This window comes from Somniosus microcephalus, chromosome 1 (genome assembly GCF_052327205.1).
Source record: "Somniosus microcephalus isolate GS21.2 chromosome 1, FLI_Smic_1.0, whole genome shotgun sequence".
NCBI lineage: Eukaryota > Metazoa > Chordata > Chondrichthyes > Squaliformes > Somniosidae > Somniosus > Somniosus microcephalus.
In genome coordinates this window covers 106,522,581-106,547,397 of record NC_140987.1, presented here as the reverse complement: position 1 = coordinate 106,547,397, position 24,817 = coordinate 106,522,581, and the positions used below count along the sequence as shown (strand labels likewise).

At 47.7% G+C, this 24,817-nt stretch overlaps 1 long non-coding RNA gene across 1 annotated transcript in view; it reads left to right on the top strand.

Moving 5' to 3' along the window:
• Positions 1 to 4,658: 4,658 nt before the first annotated feature.
• LOC147124275 (uncharacterized) overlaps positions 4,659 to 24,817 on the top strand; it is a 55,447-nt gene continuing 35,288 nt past the window's right edge. Inside the window, exon 1 of the long non-coding RNA XR_015077924.1 lies at positions 4,659 to 4,739. This is a non-coding gene — a long non-coding RNA (uncharacterized LOC147124275). The remainder of the gene's footprint in view (positions 4,740 to 24,817) is intronic.

Here is a 24,817-nt window from a genome sequence, read left to right as displayed (position 1 = left end):
AGGACTTTGCCAAGAAACAATTTTGCTTGGAATGTAACACTGAAATCCATCATCTGGAGATTTTGGTTTGATTTCTTCTTGTTACTTGTCCCAAATAATACACCCATTAGTGGCCTGACGTTAAAAAATCAGTATAGCTGCATTAGACTTAGCTCATGGAGCAGTCTGGAACAACTTGCAGTCAATAAGAAAACGTCTTCGCTCTTTGCAATGGAGCCGCTCCAGGACATACAGGCACTCCCTATAATTGAGGTCACTAGAATGGAGGGAGATTCTAACTGACTGTCTCCATGTTAGCAACAAAATTAATATATTTTTTTAAAATGACGTAAGAGTCATTTTCTTCTACAACAAGGAAGAGTACTTTGAGCAAAAGTACTCCTAGATTTTCCTTCCCTTTTAAGTACTTTGGACTGAACGTGCTTTGGAAATGCTGAAGGAATACTGCAGACACCAGAGAGGCAGAAAATAATTTACTTAATTCAAGTGACACAGAGAAATGTAAATACAACTGCTCAGGTTGCAGTCCTCCTTGGGCTGCAGCATGACATGGAGATGGACAGAAGTAGCAAAGGGAACAAGCTGTTCACAGAGGGTGGAGGAGGAGGAAGCAGAAGAGGAGGAAGCGGAAGGAAGGAGGCAACACAGACAGCCCCTTTATGGCCGGGATATCTGGGATCGCATCATCGGCCTGTGTTGCCAGTGACCATAACCCCAATTCCTCTTTCACCATTAGTCCCACACCTTACCTTCCCTCTGTTACTGACCATCACAGCGTCCTCTTGGCCACAATGCTGAAATAAAAGCCACCACAAAGCAACTTTCCAATCCCACTTTATTCATATATGCATCCAATATTACATCAAAAAAGCAACTAATCACCCTTGTGCATTCCCTTAATGCCTATCTTGTGTGTACCTTTGCCTATCCTAGTGCTCCTATGAAGTGCTACTCCAGTGGCTGCAGCATGGCTGGTGGAAGGCTGCTGACTTTCAGTGGGGGACACTGCAAATAGCCTTGCTGGATGGCCTTGAGGAGCTGGTGGCTGGGAGTGTGAAATTGAGTGACATCGTTTCTACTTCTCCCTCTTCTTCACTCTCCTTTCCCTCTTATTCAACCACTGGCTGGGCAGGCTGGATTTATTGGGTGTCTGAAATGAGGAAGGCACAGGTGCAGGGTTCTGGTGAATGGAGGTGGGTAAAGCAAGAGCTGCATGCTTACACCATGTGCAGCTTGTAAATCAGAAGATATTGTGGGATGAGAGGGAAGTGGGATGGGAGAAGGAGGATAACATATGAGGATACCAGCATCTTGTATTCTTTCAGCCCCACCACTGGCCAAGGGCTCAGCCATGTCACTGCCAAGAATAGCCAGCACCGTCTCCTCCAAGGGGGTGAGGTGAAGCTAGGGATGTGAGGTGTGCCTCATATTTGGTAGAGATTTAGGTAGGTGAGTGATGGGGGGTGGGGGAGATTGTGCATTGAGCAGTGTGTGAGGCTAGTGGTGCAGTTAGTAGGAGACAGCTTTTGAAGATGCATTCACTGACCTTGACCACTGGTCTGAGGTCATGAAACTTCTCTGGGCATTGGAGCCATGTCCTGGGGGCGACACTGCTGGCAGTGATGGCCTTGGCGATCTGGTCCCATATCCTTCTTTCTGGAGGGACTCCTGATCCTCTGTGGGTAGAGAACCTCTCTTCCAGTGTTCACCCCCTGCACAGAGGTCTTGAGTGCTGCATCCGAGACCCTGGCACCTTTCCCTGGCCTGCTGAGCTATTTGTGTTAGTGCTGAAGCACTTTCAACATTTTTCATCACCGCAAGGCAGCTCACCTTTAAGAGGTGCAGACTGCCTTTAAGTGGTGCAGACTGCCTTTAAGAGGCTCAGACTAGCTTTAAGTACAGCTTTAAGTAAAGCTAGCCTCGTGGTAAGATCGAGAACTTCGGCCCCCTGCTGAGCGCACAGTCCGTCAGCAGCGTGTTCAGCGCTGGGCTGTGCACTGCGGTCATGTAAAGTAGCAGGCAGCACAAATTTCACGTGCTGCCTGAGCTCTTTTCAACGGGCGTGGGCTGATCGCGCCTCGCGGTGCCCATGTCCGTTTTTCATCTTTATCCACTTTCACCCCCAAAGAATCAGAACACACATTGCACAAATCTCTTTTTTAATGAATAATTAATCATTGTGTAATTAAAGTTTTAAATAATGTAATTGACTGCAACCTACTAATCAGCTATTTTCCTGATGGCATTCTCACCATAAATATAAGTGTAAAAACCTTCCTAGGACTTTGCCAAGAAACAATTTTGCTTGGAATGTAACACTGAAATCCATCATCTGGAGATTTTGGTTTGATTTCTTCTTGTTACTTGTCCCAAATAATACACCCATTAGTGGCCTGACGTTAAAAAATCAGTATAGCTGCATTAGACTTAGCTCATGGAGCAGTCTGGAACAACTTGCAGTCAATAAGAAAACGTCTTCGTTCTTTGCAATGGAGCCGCTCCAGGACATACAGGCACTCCCTATAATTGAGGTCACTAGAATGGAGGGAGATTCTAACTGACTGTCTCCATGTTAGCAACAAAATTAATATATTTTTTTAAAATGACGTAAGAGTCATTTTCTTCTACAACAAGGAAGAGTACTTTGAGCAAAAGTACTCCTAGATTTTCCTTCCCTTTTAAGTACTTTGGACTGAACGTGCTTTGGAAATGCTGAAGGAATACTGCAGACACCAGAGAGGCAGAAAATAATTTACTTAATTCAAGTGACACAGAGAAATGTAAATACAACCTACATGTAGTTTCAGTACTTTACAAAATGCTATTAACCAGCTGATTATAAAAGATATTAAACTCTGCTGCTACTGAAACAATAGTTAAATATGTATTTCACATTTAGCAGATTGTTCTGAATCTGAGGAAGCACTGTCTTTCTTGTTAAATGTATGGAAGTGTTTTCTGATTATTTGCTTTGGCCAATTAAGTAATTTTCCTGACGTGGATTATTTTGTCTGATATGGATTATTGCATTCACTGTCATTTTGACACTTTTTTGAGTTGCAAACATTGGTGTATTTTTCTGCAATTCTGAGCACATGAAATGTTTTTAGTTTTGTTAACTGTTCATAATTGTAGCCAACTGCACCTTGTGTTTTGTGAATTGCAATGCAGTTTTTAATTCAAAACCAATCTTTATATTTGATAATTTGTTTGACCTGTACAGAAAGTTCAGCTAATGAATACCATTCATATCTTTGGACTTTGGCTTGAGTGTCCATTTTCAGGCGCTTACCACAACACATCATGTTCATTGACATAGGTCAAACATTCATTCAAGTTAATTGAGGTTGCAAGCTTGAATAATTTCAACTATCATCTGACTAGTGTCCTAGCCTACTGGCAATTTCAAATTAAGATGCTGAAGCTGATAATGTGATCATTAACATGCTTTGGATGCCAGCATTATCATATTTTAAATTATTTTCAAACAGCAAATCATACCCTTAATACACTTAGGGGCTCCTAAGTACAAAAACAGGCTCTGTAAAATACTCTGTAAAGTCTTAGCAATACACTAACGAGGAGCATTTAACACTACGATATAAATATGCTCATAGGCTTAAAAGGACGAGGAAGAGAACTAAGAATTCAGATTTTTCCTGAACAATGGAATGGTCTCTTCATTGGAGTTCAAGATTTGCCTATGAAATGCACATCAAGTTAATACAATTCAACATTATCCTAATTCCTGGGACTAGGGACAGGGTCACTGGCTAAGGCTTGGAAGCTAAGCCAGAGCCAGGCCTGGTTAGTACCTGGAGGGGTGACCATCAGGGATAGACCAGGTGCAGAAGGTCACAGAAGGAGCCCCGAGGAGGGGCGGTTGGTGAGAAGGTCATAGAAGGAGCCACGGGAGGAGCGGCTGGTGAGCAGGCCCGGGCGGTGGGCTGAAGATTGTCGGACAGGAGGAATGGTGGAAATGGAATGGCGGCGCGCACCAACGCAGTGGCTTTGCTTCTCCCAGTCATGGGAGCTTGCAAGATCACATTTCGTTGTTCATGTACTTGTGCAATGACAATAAAGTTGAATTATTATTACTTGACTTCAGTCTGACTAACATTGGCTGGGCAAACCACAGGACAATCAAGGCTGTATATATAAGACGGGGAAGGATTTACATTTTCATATTTTATGGGAAAATGTAGCATGGTAACTGTTTTTAGCAGAGATGTTTTGGAGCACATTTCAAATATAAGCAAGGAGAAACACTTGAGAAAATCTAGCTTTAATTTGTATGGGCAATATTGGGGTTCCAAGCCATGGCCTGAGAGCCATATGCAGCTCACAAGCCTTGGCAACCAAACCCACTTAGCCTAGTAAATTATTTTCTGCTTATGTTTATGTTTCTTATTTGCTCTTTGAATTTTGTGGCCCTCAATGGAAAGGATTGGGGTGAATTTTAACCCCCAAAAACGGGTGGGTTGGGGTCAGGTGAGTTGTAGAAATTGTTTAAATCTCAAACCCGAACCCAACTCGTCCACTTCCAGGTTTAACGGAAGCGGGACAGTGGGTGGGCAGCCAGCCCGCTCCCAGGAGGCGGGTTAGCCATTTAAATATTATAATGAGGCTGTGAGCTTCATATTTAACTTCTCTTACAGGTTTAACCCTGGTTGGCTGGGTTTCACAGGGCTTGGGAAACTCGGCAACTCAAAGGAGGCGAGGACAGCTTCAGGAAAAAGGTAAGTGCCTTTACTGCACTGCTTGTGGACCAGGAGGAGCAGGAGTGTTTCCCACTTGCTCCTCCAAGCATACCAGCTTCCCTGGTACTGAACCACCACCCCCCCCCCATCAGACACCCCATCCAAAGACCCATCCCTGATCAGGGATCGGACTCTCCCCCCGGGGTCATAAATTGGACCCTCCTGGGGTCAGACTCTAGCCAGGGTCAGGGATCGTACCATCCCGGGGTCGGGAATCGGACCTCCTGGGACCGGACCCCTGGAGTCAAAAATTGGACCCCCACCCCAGGGTCGAGCATCGGACCCCCCTCCCCCCAATGGCAGCTGCAGGCTCCTTACCTGCGGTTGCGGCCTATTCCGGAGTGCTCCCCAACTGACTGGCTGACTTCTGGGTGGGGATCTTGTCCAAAAAAAAATACACACGCTGTGGAGTTAAAACTCCATGCGGGAAACCCGGACTTCTGGGATTCCAGTCCGAAACACCGCTCCCAACTCGGAAAACCCGCCCCTGTCAATATTGGGGCTGATGTACCTTAATGCCGTTGCCTTATTGGTGGTAGGATTGTAGGGTTAATCCAGTGTTTCTGTACTCCCAGTAGGGAGTGGCACTTGAAGGGAATGTGAGTTAGAGATGGGGCTGCAACAGCTTAGGCCTAAATCTCTGACCTGCGGCTCGCAGCTGTTAGGGTAGGTTAGTTTCAGTGGCTTCTTGTCAGTTTCAGCCAGTGGAGCAGTTTGTACGAGTAATTTCAAGCTTCTTTTTTATCAGCAGCCTTCTGACAAGTGCAAAGTGGCTACATTTATTGTTCAAAGATTCAAACTGCTACACTTAGTAACATTAATGGAGGTTGTACTGGCATGCCACCTCACTCTCCAAGATCTATGGCAGAGGGAGCGTAGGCAGCGAGAAATACGGGAACATGTGTGCAGAGGGATGAGGAGGGTCATCCGGGCTCTCACCACTGGGAAGACAGGAGCGCTGAATTTCCCCGTCCGAGTCAGAACACCGAAATCTGTTAGTACCTGCAGCTTCCTTCTGTGCTGTATCATTCCATGATTCTTCTATGATTCTATGTAAATGAATGGGAGACTGGTTTAAACTTTATAGGACTGCTTTTATATCTCCCTGCCAGCTGGGAGCCATGCCTACTGGAAGTGCATATTCAGAAATTGCGGGTGAACGCCCCGTGATTCCCATTATGCAGCAGGTTCAGCCACCCACTGGCAGTGCACTTTGGAAAAATTGGCCCTTACATATTGTAATATATGTGGGTAGAACAAATGAAGGACAGAGCCACAATGGGGGAAAAATTTGGTAGGTTAGTGCCTCCCGTTAGCACCTGCAGAGGGCGGTAACGGGGCAAGACGAATCCAGCACCACACAGCAAAACCGGCTCCCCCGTTGTGCCACCGGTATGATGTGCCGCTGGGGACTTCAACGCCAGGCAGATCATGACGTCAGTGAGCGTGCAACGCTCACCAGGTGCCCGATCTGCAAAATTAATTGTCTCCACTTACCTTTGCGCTTTGACCAGACAAGTGACAGGGAGAGCAGGTGAATAGCTAATGGAAGCCGGCTCCAGCGACGTTATTTAAAGGCATCAGTGTTAATCACTCGCAGCTGTCAGTGTAGGTCAATTTCAGTGGCTTCTTGTCAGTTTCAGCCAGTGGAGCAGTTTGTATGAGTAATTTCAAGCTTCTTTTTTATCAGCAGTCTTCTGGCAAGTGCAAAGTGGCTACACTTATTGTTCAAAGATTCAAACTGTTACATTTGGTAACATTAATGGGGGTTGTACTGGCATGCCACCTCACTCTCCAAGATCTACGGCAGAGGGAGCGTAGACAGCAAGAAATACGGGAACATGTGCGCAGAGGGATGAGGAGGGACATCCGAGCTCGCACCAGGAGGCCTTACCCTCCGAGGGTATTCCAAGAGCACTTCTCCTACCTTCAATTAAGCAAGGAGCAGTGTATTAGATGGCTCCGCATCACCAAGGTGGTGGTCACAGAACTCTGCCACCTCCTCCAAATAGACCTCCAGCATCATACCCGGATGACTTAAACCTCAGATCCCTTTTGCTCACCACACGTCCATCATACCATCCCTGTGTCATGCCATATCACAGTGTCCTCCTGGGTGCAAAGGTGAAATGAGAGAGACCACAAAATATTGCAAACTCCATTAATAAATTTATGCATAAACTTATCACACATATCACATTCATTCTAATAACTAATAACTCTTGTGCCTGCCATAGTTGAATAGCTGTCATCGTGTGCAAGGTGTGAGATGTGGGTGTGAGTGCTGGTAGGCAGAGATTGTTGGTGGGTGAGCACTGGGGGTGTGGTGCTTTGGGCATTGTGTGAAGCTTGTGGTACAGATGGTGGTATGTAGCATTTGTTGAAGCATTCAATCACCCTGACCACCTGACTGAGGTGGCTCTGCCATGAGCACACATGCTTTAGTTCTTCGGCTCCTTCTCCTTGTTGTGCTTCTCCTTGCTGAGGTAGCTGCACAGCCAGCAATGCTGAGAATGAGGTGCTGCAGTATCAATGAACCTCCCCTTTAAGTATTGGAAAGAGATTAGACTGCACCCAATATTGGTCCACCCTTTGAGTGTAACGCCACTTAGCTAGGCCTTTAAGACTTGATTTAGCGCTGAAATAATTTCTTTGAGCAGTGAGAATTAATTTTGCGAGCAGTCTACAATTTTCTGAAGATACCACCCATTCCTGGGCTATAATGAATTTCTAGCCCCAAGAGTTACTAGTCCATGTGCTTGCTTTACTAGGCCAGAGTGAACTGAGCATGCCCATAATAAACCGTGTGACAAACCATGTGATAATTTATTACACTGCTTTCCCCTTAAAAAAAAAATGTATTGTAGGGGGTGGTCTGTGGGGTGGCGCGTGCGCCCAGTCAGTTATGCCTCTGACTGTTTATGAGCGGTTTGAATCGCTCCCACGCCCCTGGGTTCTAGACACCGGACTTAGGTACAAGGCGGTGGTACAGAGAAGACTCGAGTAGACAGGTGGTTGGATGTAAACAAAAGCCAAGATTTTATTGAGGAAGAAAATTAATACAATCTTATGGAAAATTACTAGTGTACACTTCTACAGGCAAAATACAAAAGGATAACTAAACTTATACCGGGAATGGGGAACACACAGCACATCGAGGGAAAACAACTATCTTAACAATCCCCTTATCCTTATCCCACCCCCTATACCTAACTAGATTAAGCTACGAGGGGCCAGAACTTCATCCTCACCAATAAAAGGAGTCTGCTGAACTCAAAACAGCGGTGGCGTTCGGGGTTCGCTCTTGGTGCTCTCTGGAGCCTGCCGTCGTCATGTGGTCTCTGAGTGCTGCAAGGGCATTGTCCAGGTACACGTACCCCAAAGTTAAAGTCTCTGCTTGGGTACTTTACCTTGCAGGGATGATTCTTCTTCTTCGGCCGACAGTTTGAGTTTGTATGAAGATAGTCGCAGGTCGGCTGAGACTGAAGGCCCGATGATTCGAAGCCTACCCTCAGTTCGTCTCTTCAGTTGGTCTTCCTCAGTTGGTCTTCCTTGGTCTTCCCTCCTCCCCTCGTCGCGTCCCACATCACCTGGCCTGAATTGTCTGTGTCCGCCCGATGCAGTGCCTGGGCGATTTCCAGATGGAGTGGGGAAAGGCATGGGCAAAGGCCAGGGTGTAAGCGCAGGACGGGGAAAGAGCGACAGCCACGAGGGTGAGGGGCAGAAGAGCTGAGCAGAGAACAGAGCACACCAGAGCAGAGCGCGAGATTGCTACCCGGGGCCTTCAATTATACTTCTTTCGAAGACCCTTATCTGCGCGCCTAATCAGGTTAGTTCTTTGTCTTAATTTTGGCGGGCTATTTTAAATAATGGTAGCAATCTATACTAACTGTTTTTAGATGGCCGGTAATCGCATCTACCGGCCCGATAATTGACTTGTTTTTTCATGAATGTTCCTTGATGGGCCTGTCCAGCCTCGATGGCTTCCTTAATCTGTTGTCGATTATATATGTAAACTGCTTGATGGCCTTAACTATAGGCCTAACTGAATTTAGATTTGTCTCCAATTCGATCTAATACATAATTCAAAGTCCTGTCTGGTTTCAAAATACAAAGTCTCTCTTCACAGAAACTGCAGCTTTGGTTTTGATTTCTCCACAAGCTACCTTCGTTGCAGAGTCTAAGTTTTAAAATCTCACAGGCTTTCTGCCACGAGGCGCGGACGTCATTTTGGGTACCCTTTTTCATTAAAATGTCCATGCAGTGTCCCTTTTCTTATTAATAACCTTCGGGAAAATGTAGAAATTTTGGGAATCTTACATTCCCCCTGTGATACTAAAACTTGCTTGAAGTATCATTCTTTCAAGGCGAGCAAAACATTTCTGACCCTCCATAGTCTACCTTCCCCTGTAATTACCTATCTAATATACCCACGACACATGCACTTCCCATTCTACGAAAATGTAGTGTACATCAGCATACAGAGAGTAAAATTACAGATTTTACACACATCCAAGCATGGAGGGGGTCCAACACCCCTGCACCACTTGGTACACATATATCTTTATTAACCGCGTCGCGAAAAACAACAGAAAAACCTTTTATTATAAATAACAAACACAAAGAACAATCCTTAAACAAAATACAAGGAAAAGGACTCAAATGGGCATATCTCCCTCCACCTTTACATAAGGATCCTTCCAGATCCTCTGGTTTCAGAATTCCGACCACTGACCTTTTCCCTTACACTGAATACAAACTAAATACAACACTATCCCTAACTGGCAAACCACGAGAATGTGGGAAGCCAGTCTGATCCACAAAGGCACCTGTATATGATTGAAAATGTCCCACCAGGGTGGAATCACAATATCCAATATCTTAGTCCCTATCTCTACTGTTTTCTGCTCGAGAGTGTAAAAATGTTTCTGCGAAACTATAACGACTTTGAGTATTTTGGTAAGGTGTTCAGGGAGAGGGGAAATTTCGTAGCCAAAGTGGGCTACGTACTTTTGCAAATCCGTAAAATTCTCCTTCACAGTGAGGTGAACAGTGGAGGATTCAGGAATGGGGACAATTCACTCCTGGGCCACTTGAACTTCTGCCTCGGGTTTAAAACAGAAACTGCTGTCACTAACCGGACACCAGCTGTGCTGTCCATGCTGGTAGTGGGACGCGCCAGTGGTGACACAATATGTCCCTCCTCCTATATATGCTACCTGCGGGGGAACATGGCCTTGTGCCATTGCCTCCATGGTACAATTTATAGGTTTCACGCCAGCAGCTCTGAACCCACACTGTAGTTTCGAAAAGGTATTCAAGTGCTGGGGACACAGGATTATGTGTGCTCCCCGGCTCCGGCACCCTGAGAGGTCAGTACCTGTCATAGCATGCTCCAACTTAATGATGTAAGGCGGGACCGCTGTGAAACGAATGTGTGCACCCCCTTGAATGACTCCAATGTTCTCAACCCTGTATACCGGTGTGGGTCGGACTGTCCTACCCATGACCGGCATCCTAACTACTACTCCCATGATTGTGTGGTTGGACCGCCCACAATCCACGGGGACTGGATAGGCTTCAGAGGCTAGCCGGAGTTGGCACGGGCTCAATGCATTCTCAAAAGGGTGGAGGGCAGCGAGGTGTTTGTTGCTAATCCAGGAGGGGACCAAACCCTGTTTTAAATCCTCCACATTACTGCGGCCCTCGCCCAGCAACCACGCCCCGTATAACATGCACACCTCATTCTGTGCAGCCTGGTCAGAAGCATTTCTGTCCTCCCTTATGAGAGCTTTTACCGTCTTTGCGTGCTTTTCCAACTCCGCTATGATCTCCTTTAAATGGACCGTCATGGCCTGGTCCTCATGCAACTCCGAGCCCACTACTTAATTCTCATCCAGTAATATTTTCTTCAACTGTGTTTTTAAACCGTTTATCTGGGTCTGCAGCTCTATGTCATCCAAGCTGTGGATGACAGAGGACCCAGTATTAAATGCAGCAAAAACATAATTCCATACTCCCCTTCTTTGCCTCCCTGCATTACCCCAAAATTCTCGGTGTGTGGTGTAGAGTTCAGTTTTGTCCATGTGGGCAAAATCGAACTTGTAAAACTTCTTGAACATGTCCTTTAACAGGGCCTGGTACAGCTGCTCTGTTTCCTTGGGGCACCTCTCCGGCAAATGTACCTTGGTGAGATTTAAAATCATGGAGGCTAGCGCGTAGTGTACCCCCGGTACAGCATCTGATCAGTGGGGACTAGTACCAACCCATTCCCTGGTCCCTTGGTGGTGGTGGGTAACCTCGCCGTCTGCGCCGTGGGCGGGGGCTTACAGGGGCGGGTTACCAGTTCAGTGGCATTGACTGGGATCGGAGAGTATGGGATTGCGCATGCCTTCAGGCTGGTGTCCCACTTCATCCCCTCCCCAGCATCCTGCCACTGTCGGTGGAAAACGATGGATATGCCTGTGGGGCAGACCTCCTCTGACCCCCACATACAGATCGAAATCCCTTGATCCGGTTCCCACCACTTGTCCCAACACACGCTCAATCCTCCATGAGTCCCTGTGATCGTCCGATGGGTGTTGTTCCCCAACCGTTCCCAGTCGACTTCAGAGTTCCTCATGTCCTTGTTCAGCTTCCTGAGTCACCACCACCTATCCAGTGGAATGTGTCCTTTACACGTCAAACATATTCGCATTCCAACAGTGACGCTGACCCTTGTGGTAACGACTCGTACCCTGGGGCACAGGAGGGAGGTGATATGCCTATCAATTAGTCCAATAAAAGGCGACGAGTTAAGAACGTAACTGAAGGTTTTTATTGGCTAAATAACAGAGCCCACCCTCGTGGGTGATCCGATCCAACAGGGAGGAATACTAGCCAGTCAGCTACCTTTATACCTGGGCAGGTAATGGGCGGAGTCGGAGGTGGTCAGCCCAGGTATAACAGTGCGACAAGAGGCGACCTCGTGTAGTGATGTGACAGTGAGAACAGTGAGAACAATATACAGTGATAACTATAACAGTGGTTTACCACATTCACCCCTTGTTTAGATTAGAGTCCGGCGGGGTGAAGTGTATTACCAGCTCTGGTATGTCAGTCTGTCCGGAGGCTTCGTTAGCCTCTCCGATCGTCGCAGCGGCGGTGTTACATTATCCGGTGTTAAAGCTGGTGTCTGCGTAGTCGGCAAAGGCTCGTGGGGTTCCGGCATGCCGTCTACCTCGGCTGGACTCGGGGGGTTGGGAGGGGGGGGTGAGGGTGTGAGGTCTCGTAAGGAGACAGTGTCCTCCCGTCCGTCTGGGTAAGCCACATAGGCGTACTGGGGGTTGGCGTGCAGGAGGTTCACCTTCTCGACCAGGGGGTCCGTTTTATGGGCCCTCACGTGCTTTCGCAGCAAGACGGGTCCCGGAGAGGTCAGCCAGGTTGGTAGGGTGGTTCCCGTAGTCGACTTCCTGGGGAAGACAAACATTCGAGCATGGGGGGTGGTGTTAATGGCAGTGCAAAGTAGTGACCGGATGGAGTGCAGCGCAATCGGGAGGACCTCTTGCCAGCGGGAGGTTGGGAGGCCCTTAGACTTTAAGGCTAAGAGGGTGGCCTTCCATACCGTCGCGTTCTCTCTTTCCACCTGGCCGTTCCCTCGGGGGTTGTAGTTGGTGGTCCTGCTTGCTGCAATACCCCTCTCCAATAGGAACTGACGGAGTTCCTCGCTCATGAAGGAGGCGCCCCGGTCACTATGTATATAGTTCGGGAACCCGAACAAGGCGAAGAGTTTGTTCAGGCATTTAATGACCGTGTTACTGGTCATGTCTGGGCAGGGGAAGGCAAAGGGGAAACGGGAGTACTCATCAACGATGTTGAGGAAGTACACATTACGGTCGGATGACGGTAGGGGCCCCTTGAAGTCGATGCTCAGACGCTCGAAGGGGCGGGTGGCCTTGATCAGGCTTGCTCTGTCCGGCTTATAGAAGTGCGGTTTGCACTCAGCACAGATCTGGCAGTTCCTGGTCATGGTCCTGACCTCCTCGATGGAGTATGGCAGGTTGCGGGCCTTAATGAAATGGTAGAGTCTGGTGACTCCGGGGTGGCAGAGGTCATTGTGGAGGGTCTGAAGTCTATCACTTTGTGCGCTGGCGCATGTAATGCGTGAAAGAGCATCAGGGGGGTCGTTCAGTTTACCGGGCCGGTACAAGATCTCATAATCATAGGTGGAAAGCTCGATTCTCCACCTCAAGATTTTGTCGTTCTTGATCTTGCCCCTCAGCTTGTTATTAAACATGAAGGCAACCGAGCGTTGGTCGGTGAGGAGGGTAAATCGTTTGCCTGCCAAGTAGTGCCTCCAGCGCCGTACTGCCTCCACAATTGCCTGGGCTTCCTTCTCGACCGACGAGTGTCGGGTCTCGGGGCCCTGTAGGGTCCTTGAGAAGAAGGCTACCGGCCTACCCTCCTGGTTAAGGGTAGCGGCTAGGGCGAAGTCGGATGCATCGCTCTCCACTTGGAAGGGGATTGACTCATCCACTGCGTGCATTGTGGCCTTGGCTATGTCTCCCTTAATGAGGGAGAAGGCCGCGCACGCCTCTTCCGTGAGGGGGAAGGATGTGGTTTTCAGGAGGGGTCTGGCTTTGTCCGCATAATTGGGTACCCATTGGGCATAGTAGGCGAAAAGCCCCAGGGTTCTCCTAAGTGCTTTTGGACAGTGGGGGAGGGGTAGCTCCATGAGGGGGCGCATTCTTTCGGGGTCGGGGCCGATGACTCCGTTCTCTACTACACAGCCAAGGATGGCAAGGCGCGCTGTGTTAAACACGCATTTCTCCTTATTGTAGGTGAGGTTCAGCCGTTGGGCCGTACGGAGGAATTTCTCCAGATTCACGTCATGGTCCTGCCGGTTGCGGCCGCAGATGGTGACGTTATCGAGATAGGGGAAAGTGGCCTGTAGTCCGTTCTGGTCAACCATCCGGTCCATCTCCCGTTGGAAAACCGAGACCCCGTTGGTGACACCAAAGGGGACCCTAAGGAATTGGTAGAGGCGGCCATTCGCCTCGAAGGCGGTGTACTGGCTGTCCTCCGGGCTGATGGGGAGTTGGTGGTAGGCCGACTTGAGGTCGATGGTCGAGAATACGCGGTATTGTGCAATCTCATTGACCATGTCCGATATGCGGGGGAGGGGGTATGCGTCCAGCTGGGTGTATCTGTTTATGGTCTGGCTGTAGTCGATAACCAGGCGATTTTTGTCGCCGGTCTTGACTACCACCACCTGGGCACGCCAGGGGCTGCTGCTCCCCTCAATAATGCCCTCTTTCAGGAGTCGCTGCACCTCAGAGCTAATGAAGGCTCTGTCCCCAGCGCTGTACCGCCTGCTCTTAGTAGCGACAGGTTTGCAGTCGGGGGTGAGGTTAGCGAACAGGGAAGGTGGCGGTACCTTGAGGGTGGATAGGCTGCAGGTGTTACGCGGTGGGCGGTTTAACTTTCGCTGGTTGTCGACTGTGAGTGGGGGGAGGGGTCCACCATATGCTAGGGTTACACTTTGGAGGTGGGATTGGAAGTCCAGCCCTAGTATGACGGCAGCGCACAGCTGGGGGAGTACGAGAAGTTTAAAATTTTTATACTCTGTCCCTTTAACCGACAATGTCACGACACAGTAGCCGCTGATGTCTGTGGCGTGCGACCTCGATGCCATCGAGATGCGGCTGCGCGTTGGCAGGACGGGGAGGGAGTAGTGGCTCACCGTGTCTGGGTGGATGAAGCTCTCCGTGCTTCCGCTGTCGAACAGGCAGGTCGTGGCGTGGCCGTTGACTTTGATGTCCATCATTGAGCTGGCCAGGTGGTGCGGGCGGGCTTGATCCAGGGTCACGGAAGCTAGGGTGTAGATGAGCGCGTCGTTGTCATGACAAGATGGCGGCGAAGATGGCGGCCCCCGTAGTTCACATGAGGCTCTGTTTAAATCGTTTGCCCCGCACAAAGATGGCCGCCCCTGCTGTTCCCATGAGGCTCTGCAGGCTTCGGCTGCCCCGCACAAAGATGGCCGCCCCTGGTTTTCCCATGAGGCTCTGCAGGCTTCGGCTGCCCCGCACAAAGATGGCCGCCCCTGGTTTTCCCATGAGGCTCTGCAGGCTTCGGCTGCCCCGCACAAAGATGGCCGCCCCCAGGGTTCGCATGAGGCACTGCTGGCTTCTGAGGATTTGCTTCTGCAGGCCTTGGAGAAGTGGCCTTTCTTGAGGCAGGTTTTGCAGGTCGAGTTTTTGGCTGGGCAGCGCGACCTCGGATGCTTCTCCTGGCCGCAAAAGAAGCAGCCAGCGGCCCGATCGGGGTTGCCTGATGTCGGGGCCGGTACCGGGGCTAGCGGGCCCGGTCGGATCCGTGATGCAGACGCTGAGGTAGGTCCCGGGGGCAGCGCTGTGAAGGGTGGTGGGGTGGGGGTCGGGCCCGAGTCCCAGGGTCGCGAATAGTACCTGGCAAACGCTTCCTGGTCTTGCTGGGTGGCCTCTAGGGTGAGGGCGAGGGCTTCGGCCTTGTCCAGGTCTATGTCCTTAGCTTCAAGCAGTCTTTGCCGTGTGTAGTCGGAACGTAGGCCTCTCACCAAGGCGTCGCGGACATTGTCTTCCATGTTCGCAGTAGCCGTCACCGCTTTAAAGTCACAGTTCCTGCCGAGTTGTCTCAGCGCTCGTGAAAATTCAGCTATCGATTCTCTTGGCTGTTGCTGGCGAGATCTTAAGAGATGCCTAGTGTACATGTAGTTTACCGGGCTCCGGTACTGCTGTTTCAGTAGGTTGATGGCGTCGTCGTACGTAGTCATGTCCTGGATGAGTGTATATACTCTCGGGCTCGCTTGTGCTTTCAGGACTCTTAGTTTGGATCTCTGAGGGACGACGGCTTCCTCCAGGTACGATTCGAAACAGTCCAGCCAGTGTTTGAAGTCGTTGGCTGAGTTTGGTGCCTGTGGGTTTAGATCCAGGTATGGTGGTTTCAAGGCTTGCAGCCAAGCCGGCTGGTGTGGCCCGTTGTCTGGAGGCTGCTGTTGCTGTGCTGCTGGGTGAGCTCCTTGCTGTTGCTGTTCATTATCAGACATCTTTAAAATTTAGCCAATAAAATTGATATGCCTATCAATTAGTCCAATAAAAGGCGACGAGTTAAGAACGTAACTGAAGGTTTTTATTGGCTAAATAACAGAGCCCACCCTCGTGGGTGATCCGATCCAACAGGGAGGAATACTAGCCAGTCAGCTACCTTTATACCTGGGCAGGTAATGGGCGGAGTCGGAGGTGGTCAGCCCAGGTATAACAGTGCGACAAGAGGCGACCTCGTGTAGTGATGTGACAGTGAGAACAGTGAGAACAATATACAGTGATAACTATAACAGTGGTTTACCACAGGAGGTCTCCCCATATGTGAATCCAGTTTGACTGGAGTACTGAGACGAATTGGACCCCAGCCATCCTGGCCACCTTCCCTCATGGAAGTAGACGGCGGTTTCCTCTGCATCCCATTCACCGCTCCTATCGATCGCTGTGGGCGCCTTGTCTCCCAAGCACCCATAGATGTGGGAGTCTTGGACGTCGTCCCTCCTCTCTACACTCATCCCGATCAGGGCGAATAGGATCACGATCCATTCCATCCTGAAAATCCAGAGAGCAGAGCACACCAGAGCAGAGCGCAAGATTGCTACCCGGGGCCTTCAATTATACTTCTTTCGAAGACCCTTATCTGCGCGCCTAATCAGGTTAGTTCTTTGTCTTAATTTTGGCGGGCTATTTTAAATAATGGTAGCCATCTATACTAACTGTTTTTAGATGGCCGGTAATCGCATCTACTGGCCCGATAATTGACTTGTTTTGTCATGAATGTTCCTTGATGGGCCTGTCCAGCCTCGATGGCTTCCTTAATCTGTTGTCGATTATATATGTAAACTGCTTGATGGCCTTAACTATAGGCCTAACTGAATTTAGATTTGTCTCCAATTTGATCTAATACATAATTCAAAGTCCTGTCTGGTTTCAAAATACAAAGTCTCTCTTCACAGAAACTGCAGCTTTGGTTTCGATTTCTCCACAAGCTGCCTTCGTTGCAGAGTCTAAGTTTTAAAATCTCACAGGCTTTCTGCCACGAGGCGCGGACGCCATTTTGGGTACCCTTTTTTCATTAAAATGTCCATGCAGGGTCCCTTTTCTTATTAATAACCTTCGGGAAAATGTAGAAATTTTGCGAATCTTACAGTATTCTCCTCTCAAATACAACAAAACTCTGATCCCACCTTTCCTAGCATTACATGTACAACATAACAAAAACTCCTGGCTATTTTTTCTTTTAAATGAACTACAAATCTAGTTTAATAACAGATTTCCGGACCCCTCCTGATCGCCTTACAGAAGGTTTTGGTGTTGAACCAATTTTCAGGCTGTTTTGTTTTGGTTCTGAACTCAAAGATGATTCTGTTTCTATCTCAGACTTGTTTGAACCTGGTACTCAAGGGGAACGGTAGCATAGTGGTTATGTTACTGGACTAGAAATCCAGAGGCCTGGACGGATGATCTGGAGATCTGAGCTGGGGAATTTAAATTCAGTTAATTAAATAAATCTGGAATAAAAAGCTTGTATCAGTAATGGTGACCATGAAACTATCATTGTCGTAAAAGCCCATCTGGTTCACTAATGTCCTTTAGGGAAGGAAATCTGCTGTCCTTACCTGGTCTGGCCTATATGTGGCTCCAGAAACACAGCAATGTGGTTGACTCTTAACTGCCCTCTGAAATGGCCTAGCAAGCCACTCAGTTATAAAAAACTGCTACGAAAAACAATAATAAGAATAAGACCGGCTGGACCATCAACCTCGACCTCAGCACTAGCTACCGACATGACAACGGCACACCCAGCAAAGTCCTCCTCACCAACATCTGGGGACTTGTGCCCAAATTGGGAGAGGTGTCCCACAGACTAGTCAAGCAACAGCCTGACATAGTCTTAGTCACAGAATCATACATTTCGGCTAATGTCCCAAACTCCTCCATCACCATCCGTGGGTATGTCCTGTCCCATTGGCAGGACTGACCCACGAGGGGTGGCAGCACAGTGGTATACAGTTGGGAGGGAGTGGCCCTGGGTGTCCTCAACATTGACTCCGGACCCCATGAAGTCTCATGGCTTCAGGCCAAGCATGGGCAAGGAAACCTCCTGCTGATTACCACCTACCGCCCTCCCTCAGCTGATGAATCAGTACTCCTCCATGTTGAACACCACTTGGAAGAAGCACTGAGAGTAGCAAGGGCGCAGAATGTACTCTGAGTGGGGGACTTCAATGTCCATCACCAAGAGTGGCTCGGTAGCACCACTGCTGGCAGAGTCCTGAAGGCTGCCAGTCTGGGCCTGCGACAGGTGGTGAGAGAGCCAACATGAGGGAAAAAGCTACTTGACCTCGTCCTCATCAATCTACCTGTCACAGATGCATCTGTCCATGACAGTATTGGTAGCAGTGACCACAGTCATTGTGGGTACAAAGTCCCATCTTTAAACTAAGGGCACCCTCCATCGTGTTGTGTGGCACTACCACTGTGCTAAATGGGATAGATTCAGAACAGATCTAGCAGCTCAAAACTGGGCATCCATGAGGTGCTGTGGGCTATCAGCAGCCGCAGCAGAATTGTACTCCACCACAATCTGTACCCTCATGGCCCGGCATATCCCTCACTCTACAATTTCCATCAAGCCAGGGGACCAATCCTGGTTCAATAAGGAGTGTAGAAGAGCATGCCAGGAGCAGCACCAGGCATACCTAAAAATGCGGTGCCAACCTGGGGAAGGTGCAACACACGCATGCTAAAAAGCGGAAGCACCATGCTATAGACAGAGCTAAGCGATCCCACAATCAACGGATCAGCTCAAAGCTCTGCAGTCCTGCCACATCCAGCTGTGAATGGTGGTGGACCATTAAACAACTAAGGGGAGGAGGAGGCTTCATGAATATCCCCATCCTCAATAATGGTGGAGCCCAGCACGTGAGTGCAAAAGCCAAAGCTGAAGTGTTTGCAACCATCTTCAACCAGAAGTGCCGAGTGGATGATCCATATCAGCCTCCTCTTGAAGTCCCCACCATCACAGAAGCCAATCTTCAGCCAATTCGATTCACTCCTAGTGATATCAAGAAATGGCTGAGTGCACTGGATACAGCAAAGGCTATGGGCCCCGACAACATCTCGGCTGCCGTGCTGAAGACTTGTCCTCCAGAACTAGCCGCGCCTCTAGCCAAGCTGTTCCAGTACAGCTACAACACTGGCATCTATCCAACAATGTGAAAAACTGCCCAGGTATGTTCTGTCCACAAAAAGCAGGACAAATCCAATCCGGCCAATTACCGCCCCTACAGTTTACTCTCAATCATCAGCAAAGTGATGGAAGTTGTTGTCGACAGTGCTATCAAGCAGGACTTACTCACCAATAACCTGCTCACTGATGCCCAGTTTGGGTTCCGCCAGGAACACTCGGCTCCAGACCTCATTACAGCCTTGGTCCAAACATGGACAAAAGAGCTGAATTCCAGAGGTGAGGTGAGAGTGACTGCCCTGGGCATCACGGCAGCATTTAACCAAGTGTGGCATCAAGGAGCCTTAGTAAAACTTAAGTCAATGGGAATCGGGGGAAAAACTCTCCACTGGCTGGAGTCATACCTAGCACAAAGGAAGATGGTTGTGGTGGTTGGAGGTCAATCACCACAGCCCCAGGACATCGCTGCAGGAGTTCCTCAGGGCAGTGTCCTAGGCCCAACCATCCTCAGCTGCTTCAAGAACAGGTCAGAGTCTGCGTATTCTGCGGCAAGTGTCTCACCTCCTGACTCCCCAAAGCCTTTCCACCATCTACAAGATGCACTACAGCAACTCACCAAAGCTTGTTTGGCAGCAGCTCCCAAACGCACAACCTCTATCACCTAGAAGGACAAGGGCAGCAGGCGCATGGGAACAGCACCACCTCCAAGTTCCACTCCAAGTCACCTACCATCCTGACTTGGAAGTACATCGCTGTTCCTTCATCATCGCTGGGTGAAAATCCTGGACCTCCCTCCCTAACAGCACTGTGGGAGTACCTTCACCACACTGTCTGCAGTGGTTCAAGAAGGCGGCTCACCACCACCTTCTCAAGGGCAATTAGGGATGGGCAATAAAGTCTGGCCTTGCCAGCAACGCCCACATCTCATGAACGAATAAAAATAATTCCTGGGCTATAATGAATTTCTTATCCATGTGCTTGCTTTAATTGGCCAGAATGAACTGAGCATGCTCGTACTAAACCATGTGACAGACCATGTGATAATACATTACACATATGGCCCACAGGGCTCCGTAATATGCACCTACGTGGCCATGATGACAAGAAACTTGGATTCCCCTGATGTATTTTTTCTTCCCTGGTGGATTGAGAAGAATGGGCTGTGTTCTCAGGCCTCCCACTCAGCAGCGCCCCGAAGATGGTGAGCAATGACCTACTGTCCCGTTGTTCAAAGAAGGCACCCACTGAAAAGGTTTTGATTAAAATGGATGAACAATTTAACTCCATTTGTGAGAAGGATTACTGATTGAAACTATTTCCTATGAATGAGGTATTCCCAGTGAATTGGGTCAGAAGCTCAAGTTGATTAAGTCTCTGCAGTTCACACACACGGCCTATCAATACTACTGACTAAATGATTTAATGAGGTCCTCTGATCATTCTCACTGGAGTCAGCAGACTCAGCAATGACCATGGCAAACTGCCAAGAACACAATCAAACTTGACTAGGTGAACAGGAATACTTAATGTTTTTGACAAGCCCACGAAGAGCCCAATTTCACCTGATTTATTCTACATTTTCTATTTTTGTAAGTAATTGTGCTGCAGAGTGATACCAAAGGTTTGTACATTCAATAGACTAATCTGTGACTTCCGTCAGTACTAATGGCCCAGAAATTCAGGTCTCCACGGGTGAGTACGCACGGGGTACTCACCCGTAGGCCCAATGGAAGTGTCGGTTTCCTGCATGCATTGCGCATGCGCGGCAAACTGGCACTTCCGCTCCCCTGAACGAAGAGGTTCAGAGGTCGAACGCGTGCACGGGGGAGGCTGCGCGTGCACGTCGAACTTCATTTTTTTTACAGGTTTTCCCGGGAACGTAAGCCTGCAGAATTTAGAAATGTAAAAAGCAGGCGTAAGGCCTGCTTTTTACAAGGTAAGTGGTGAATTAATTAAAATAAAACATTTTTTCCACAGGTTTATTATTTTTAAATACTTTAAAGCAAGGTAAGTTTATTTTTAGCCCCGTTAGAAAATAAAATTATTTTTTTCAAAAATTTAAATTATTGTTTAAAATAGTTATTTCATTTAATTTATAGTTTATGTAAAAAATGTGATTTAAAAAAAAAATTATTTGAAGATTTAATGATGTTTTGTAAGAAGTAATATTTATAAGTCTTGACAGCACTTCCTATCAGACTTATGAATGGAGCATTCCCTGCTCCGATTGGCTCCCCATGGCCCATGTGATCCCAGGGGACGCATCGAATTAACTGCGCCCCTGGGATATGCAAGTACTGCGCGCCGGCAGCTGAACCAGGCCCCGGATCGGAATTCCACGGGGGCCCACAGCTCAACAGCCTGCGCGCAAGGTAAGTGCAGGTCGGGGGCTTGCACCCGCGGGAAGCCCTCGACCCGAATTTCTGGGCCATTGTCTTATGTAATGATGCACTTAGACACGGTCTTTTCTCATTTTTAAACTGTTTTTACCATCTCCAAGAACACCCAATTTTGAGTAAAGTTAATGATTAGAATTCACCTGGGATAAGGATTGTTTGCCTGGACTCCAGTAATCAGGTGGTGACCTAGATTCATACATAGTGACTGCCCAAAAACAGCTGTGATACAGTCTGGAATCATTAAGGCAATTTGTGCATTAAGTGCAAATGATTAGCTGCAATTACTGCCCCTGTGCTAAAATGCGATTTACCACTGTTTTACACACAGACTGTGACTTCAGCCATCCAGTTGAATGGTGGATGTAATAATTTGAATTAAACTGTTTAAAAACTTGACTTGAACTCCTCGACTCCAGTTAGCAAGGGAAGCCTAATTTCCACTGGTGGCTGCAAAACACCACAATCAGAGAGTCAGTTTTGTTTTAGTTAAGGATATTATTAAAAAAAAACAGATATTGACTTAAAGAAGGGGAGGAAGGCCTGCAGTACCGTGGCACGTAGCACCCCGCTTCCTTCTTGGGGCGCTACCGATGAATTTTGGCCACAGGGCTGCTAATTTTTTCGGGGCGCTAAAAGTAGCGAAGTTAGCGCCCCAAAGGGGGCACGACTCAATTGTTCCAAAGCAACTTCCAGCAGAAGAGTGTTGGAAGTGGCTTAATGATCTCCAACAGGTGACAAGGTAAAGTGAGTCATAGAAACATAGAAAAATAGGAGCAGGAGTAGGCCATTCAGCCCTTCGAGCCTGCTCCACCATTCAATATGATCATGGCTGATCCTCTATCTCAATACCATATTCCCGCTCTCCCCATACCCTTTGACGCCTTTGTGTTGAGAAATCTATCTATCTCCTTCTTAAATATATTCAGTGACTTGGCCCCCACAGCCTTCTGTGGTAGAGAATTCCACATGTTCACCACCCTCTGAGTGAAGAAATGTCACCTCATCTCAGTCCTAAATATCCTACGCCGTATCCTGAGACTGTGACCCCTCGTTCTAGACCCCCCAACCAGGGGGAACATCTTCCCTGCATCCAGTCTGTCTAGCCCTGTCAGAATTTTATAGAATGAGATCCCCTCTCATTCTTCTAAATTCTAGTGAATACAGGCCTAGTCGACCCAATCTCTCCTCATATGACAGTCCTGCCATCCCAGGAATCAGTCTGGTGAACCTTCGCTGCACTCCCTCTATGGCAAGTATATCCTTTCTTATGTAAGGAGACCAAACCTGCACATAATCTCACCAAGGCCCTGTATAACTGTAGTAAGACGTCCTTGCGCCTGTCCTCAAATCCTCTTACAATGAAGGCCAAAATACCATTTGCCTTCCTAACTGCGTGCTGCACCTGCATGTTTGCTTTCAGTGACTGGTGTACAAGGACACCCAGGTCCCTTTGTACATCAACATTTCCCAATCTATCAACATTTAAATAATACGCTGTCTTTCTGTTTTTCCTACCGAAGTGGATAACTTCACATTTATCCACGTTATACTGCATCTGCCATGTATTTGCCCACTCACCCAACTTGCCTAAATTGCCTTATAGCCTCTTTGCATCCTCCTCACAACTCACAATCCCACCTAGTTTCGTGTCGTCACCAAACTTGGAAATATTACATTTGGTTCCCTCATCCAAATCATTGATATATATTGTGAATAGCTGGGGCCCAAGCACTGATCCCTGCGGTACCCCACTAGTCACCGCCTGCCACCCCGAAAAAGACCCATTTATTCCTACTCTCTATTTCCTGTTTGCTAACCAATTTTCAATCCATGCCAGTATATTACCCCCAATCCCATGTGCTTTCATTTTGCACACTAACCTCTTATGTGGGACTTTATCAAAGGCCTTCTGAAAATCCAAATACACCACATCCACTGGTTCTCCCTTATCTATTCTACCAGTTATATCCTCAAAAAGCTCCAGTAGGCTTGTCAAAAATGATTTCCCTTTCATAAATCCATGTTGACTTTGTCTAATCCCATTGATATTTTCTAAGTGTCCTGTTATCACATCTTTTATAATAGACTCTAGCATTTTCCCTACTACTGATGCTAGGCTAACCAGTCTGTAGTTCCCTGTTTTCTCTCTCCTTTTTTAAATGGTGGGGTTACATTTGCCACCCTCCAATCTGCAGGAACTGTTCCATAATCTATAGAATTTTGGAAGATGACAACCAATGCATCCACTATTTCCATGGCTACCTCTTTTAGTACTCTGGGATGCAGATTATCAGGCCCTGGGGATTTATCTGCTTTCAGTCCCATTAATTTCTCCAGCATTATTTTTTTAATAATATTAATTTCTTTTAATTCCTCCTTCTCACTAGACCCTTGGTTCCCTTGCATTTCTGGGAAGTTATTTGTGTCCTCTTCTGTGAAGACAGAACCAAAGTATTTGTTTAATTGCTCTGCCATTTCCTTGTTCCCCATTATAAATTCTCCCGTTTCTGATGTAAGGGACTACATTTGTCTTCACTAATCTTTTTCTTTTTGCATACTTGTAGAAGCTTTTACAATCCGCTTTTACGTTCCTTGCAAGTTTACTCTCATACTCTATTTTTCCCCTCTTAATCAATCTCTTGGTCCTTTTTTGCTGAACTCTGAACTGCTCCCAATCCTCAGGCTTGCTACTTTTTCTGGCAACTTTATATGACTCCTCTTTGGATCTAATACTATCCTTAATTTCTTTTGTTAGCCACGGTTGGGCCACTTTTCCTTTTGTGTTTTTGTGCCAGAAAGGAATGTATAACTGTTGCATTCATGCATTCATTCCTTAAATGTTAGCCATTGCCTATCCACCGTCATGCCTTTTAATAAAGCTCCCCAATCTATCATAGCCAACTCACTCCTCATACCTTCATAGTTTCCTTTGTTTAGATTTAGGACCCTAGTTTCAGATTGGACTTCTTCACTTTCCATCTTAATGAAGAATTCTATCATGTTATGGTCACTCTTCCCTAAAGGACCCCGCACAACAAGATCATTAATTAACCCCTTCTCATTGCGCAATACCCAATCTAGGATAGCCTGTTCCCTAGTTGGTTCCTCAATGTACTGGTCTAAAAAACCATCTCGTACACACTTCAGGAATTCATCCTCCACAGTATTATTGCTAATTTGGGTTGGCTAGTCTATATGTAGATTGAAGTCACCCATGATTACTGTAGTACCCTTGTTACATGCATCTCTAATTTCCTGTTTGATGCCATCCCCTACATTACCACTACTGTTTGGAGGCCTATAGACAACTCCCACCAATGTTTTCTGCCCCTTGGTGCTTCTTAGCTCCACCCAGACTGATTCTACATCTTGATTTCCTGAGCCAATATCCTTTCTCACTATTGTTCTGAT